This window comes from Dermacentor andersoni, chromosome 2 (genome assembly GCF_023375885.2).
Source record: "Dermacentor andersoni chromosome 2, qqDerAnde1_hic_scaffold, whole genome shotgun sequence".
NCBI classification, from domain to species: Eukaryota; Metazoa; Arthropoda; class Arachnida; order Ixodida; family Ixodidae; genus Dermacentor; species Dermacentor andersoni.
Window position 1 is genome coordinate 189,218,450 of NC_092815.1, and position 3,957 is coordinate 189,222,406.

General features: G+C 53.4%; 1 protein-coding gene across 2 annotated transcripts in view; it reads left to right on the forward strand.

Annotated features, from left to right (window-relative positions):
* LOC140215985 (uncharacterized) overlaps positions 1-3,957 on the forward strand; it is a 93,925-nt gene that overhangs the window by 46,361 nt on the left and 43,607 nt on the right. The window lies entirely within an intron of this gene.

Genomic DNA, 3,957 nt, shown 5'->3' on the forward strand with positions numbered 1-3,957 from the left:
ACGCGTTTTCAGCGCGCTCCGTCGATGTCGACTACTTGGCCGGTGCTTCGCTGTCAAGCCATTGCCGCAGCTGTTGCTGCGCTCGCTGCTGCTTTGCACATTATCTCCCGCTCGCAGTAGCAGCTGTCTGGCACGCTGTTATCTGAACCCGCTGGCGACACCGCCGCCCGATTTGCTGCCGGCGGCCATCGCTGCTAGTATTACCCACGTCAAAGTTTCGTGCTTTGATGGCCTCGCCGGAGCAGCCCGTGCTCCCTAACAATGTGCCTGCCACTGCCTGAGGACATGGACCTACAGGCTCCGGACAACCAGGCTGCCTCGCTTACGCCGCTGACTTCAACGAGGAACTCTGCCGCCGCTCCCATGCCTTCAAGGGTGCTGCTTCTGCCGGACACCAACCCCTTCGCCCCACTCATGGATCTTGAGGAACAGCATGGCATTGAAGGCAAGTCTGCGAATACTTTTTACCAAGCTCGCGTCATCTCTACCGTACCGAGTGGAGAAAAAGGTGCGCGAGGCTCGCTCATGCCGACGCTCGAATGACAGTACACGAGCATACCCAGGGATCACCCCCATGCGAGAGGCGAACGTCGCATGCTTCCTGCTCCCGTTAGTCACCAGGACGAAGAGGACAACTGGATACCTGTTCGTTATTGACGGACAAAGCAGAACCGTGCGACGGACATGGCTACGCCGAGCTCGGGTACCCCGTGTAAGCAAGAACACACCATCATCCTTCGGCCTAAGCAGCCGTGCCACATTATGGATGAGCAGTTCATACGGTTAGACAGAGTCATGACACGCCACATTTCGGCTCATCTCAGTGTCTCTGAGGAAGACCTAGTACCGGAGTTCTCGGTTCGCTACTTAAGCCAGAGCCATCAGCTAGCTGCCGACGCGGCCGAACCCGAGGTGCGCAACGCGCTTCTCGCAATAGCGTCCCGGCTACTCCGTGGACAGGATGTGCCCTTTCAAACATACGAAGCCGTTGGTCGCATTCAAATCAGAGGCATTATTATAAATGATGGGGAAGTAATTAACTCCCTGCATTGCCGCAAGTGCAAAATCTTGCAAGCTCGCCCACTTGGTGACAAAGGTACTGCCATGGTCACATTCGAAGGTAACAGCCTACCCTACAAGGTCGGCCTGCGGTCATTTACTATCCGTGTCTTTCCGTACCGTGCACGAGTGGCTGTTTGTGACATATGTCACAAGATGGCGCACCACAAGGAACAATGTCCCAATACTCTGGTAGCGAGATGCTCTACATGCGGTCTGCAGCAACACGAAGCGGGCACACAGCGCCCGAACGCAGAACCGAAGTGCCGAAGTTGTGGTGGTTATCACTTGGCCCCAGCTACAAACTGTCCAAAAAGACAAGTCAACAAGAAAATTGAACAAACACGCAAGCCGGCTGCCAAAAGGCCACGTAGGAAATGGAAAGACACAGGGGCATCAGCACCGCTATCCCGAGAGCGGAACAGAACAAAATTCATCTAGACCCATGCTAAAGTCAACGCGCCAGAATTTCTACACCGGGCCATCGGTACCCCCAGCTGCACAGTCAGAAGCCAGCGGAAAAGCAACCTTCTCGGATGTAGTTAGACAAGGGAACGCGCACCTGGCAATCAGTTCCAGCAATAGTACAGCGCTTCCCTCAACCTCAACACTCTCGTCCTCTGCGCTGCAACCACCCTCAGATGGAGTGGCGCAGCATACGCGCAGGGACCCAGCTCAGTTAACAGTGCTTACACCTCCCAGCGATAATCCATATCTTCCCGCCCCAACGACACTTCACGATCTCGAGCGGCGTCTTGAAAATCGTATGGCGCAAAGAGAGAAGTCCATACATCAAAGCGTCCAACAGCTTATTAACATGGTCATAGAAACATGCGTCCACACCATCATGGAGCGTATCATGCTTTCCGGCACTCTCCCTTTTGGCACAACCTCTCCGACACCCGCAGGAGCACCAGCAATGCGTTCGCCTTGGGTACCACCAAGCTTCATTGCTGCTGAAACAACGCAGCCTCACCATGTCTAGCTCTTCAAATTCATCACCATGGGCAACTGTCCGGCAGTGGAATTGTCGTTCTCTTCGTAACAAGAGGGCTGGCATGATCACCCGGTCCTCCAGCAAGCGAGACAATACCAGTCCCTTGGTCATTGCCCTTCAATGAGTCAACGGCCCTGTGCTGAGCATAATCGGCTATGACGGCTACGCCCCGCCAGTAAAAGTCGCTGAACCCACGAAGACAGCATTGTACGTGCGACGGGTAACTACACACGTGCAATTAGACACGCAACCGTGGTGCAGCGCTACTCTTAACGTTGTCGGATGCCGGTTAGAAGTCTCATCACAGCGTACAATGCTCATCTTTTGGGTCTACGTGATTCCCGAGAACACAAGGAATAAGGCAACTAGGGCACTCGTTGATCTGAACTTCATCTCCCTCTTTAAGAAGATTTATCCGCAAGACACCATATTGTTGCGCGGGGACTTTAACGCTCAGCACATCGCCTGGGGATGCAACAAATGCAGCCCGCGCGGTCGGCGCATCATGCAAGATACCTCGGATTACGGGCTGACACTCCTCAACATGCCTCAGGCACACACGAGGCTGGGAGAGACAGTTCACCAAGCAGACACATCACCAGATCTTATCTGCATGAGCATTCATCCGCAGCTTTTTTGATGGGAGGTGCTGGACGATTGCATGGGGAGCGACCACTTTCCGATCCTGATACGCCTTCGCACAGGCCATGCCAATCCGAACATGAAGCCACACGCCACTACACGGCTAAGCCACATAACACACTGGGACAAATACCGCGAGTTACTGCAGCAGAAGTCTCCAGCCAAGAACATTGACCATCTGGTATCACAGCTGTGTGTAGCGAAGCGAAGAGCCACCAAATACTTACGGGTTCCCTCTGACCACCCAGAGCCTGATAGACATCTGCTCACCTTATGTAATAGAAGGCACCGGATACTCGCTCAGTACAGGCGGTCTGGTCGCACTGCTCACCAAAAAGCATGGTTGCGCAAAATACAGCGTTTCATCGAAGAATATACGACTATGCTTGCGTCAGACGGCTGGATGGGAATTTGCGAATCCATCAATGGAAAACCTCATACGTCGAAAGTTTGGACCGTCCTGCGATCTCTTTTCGGCCAGCGCAAGACCAACAAAGGCGCGGCTCGTGTGGCCCTCCGCGAAGGCATCAGCGCTCAGGAACTTGCCGAACAGGCCACTGAAGTGTTTTTCCCGCAGACACCACATACCAGAAGGATGCACATTCAGAAGATAGCGAACCACTTAACCGCCTTCTAGCGTGCTAACGTACTTAGTGCTCCAGGAGTCGATGAGGTGGGCGTCGCTCATCTACGCAATTTGCTCCTTCAGTCCAAGCACGCTCTTCTCGAAGAATTTAATCGAGTCTGGGATACCGGGATACTGCCCTCCACTTTGAAGTTTTCGGTAGCCAAACCCATTCCGAAGTGCGGTGAGCCACGACATACCTTATCCGACCTCCGTACGATCTATTTGACCTCGTGTGTCTGTAAAGTAACGGAGCGCATGTTCAACACACGCTTGATGTGGCACCTTTAAGATCGCGACCTTTTGGCTCCTACACTGCATGTATTTCGCCATGGGCTATCAATACAAGGTGTGCTACTCCGCCTAAAACAGGACGTCCTCGACTCTAATTTGGTGCACGCACGAGCCGTTGTCGCAGTGGATATACGCAAGGCATTCGACGGCGTCCCACATAACACCATCATGATCAAAGCACTTGCCTTGGCATTAAAGGGAAAATGTACAACTTCATAGCGGGTTTCCTTGAAGAGCGAAGCTACCAAGTCGAAGTTGGTCATGACGCCAGTGCCATACGAACCAACCAAGCAGGCCTCCCCCAGAGCTCGGTACTTCATCGACCCTGAATAATGTAGCT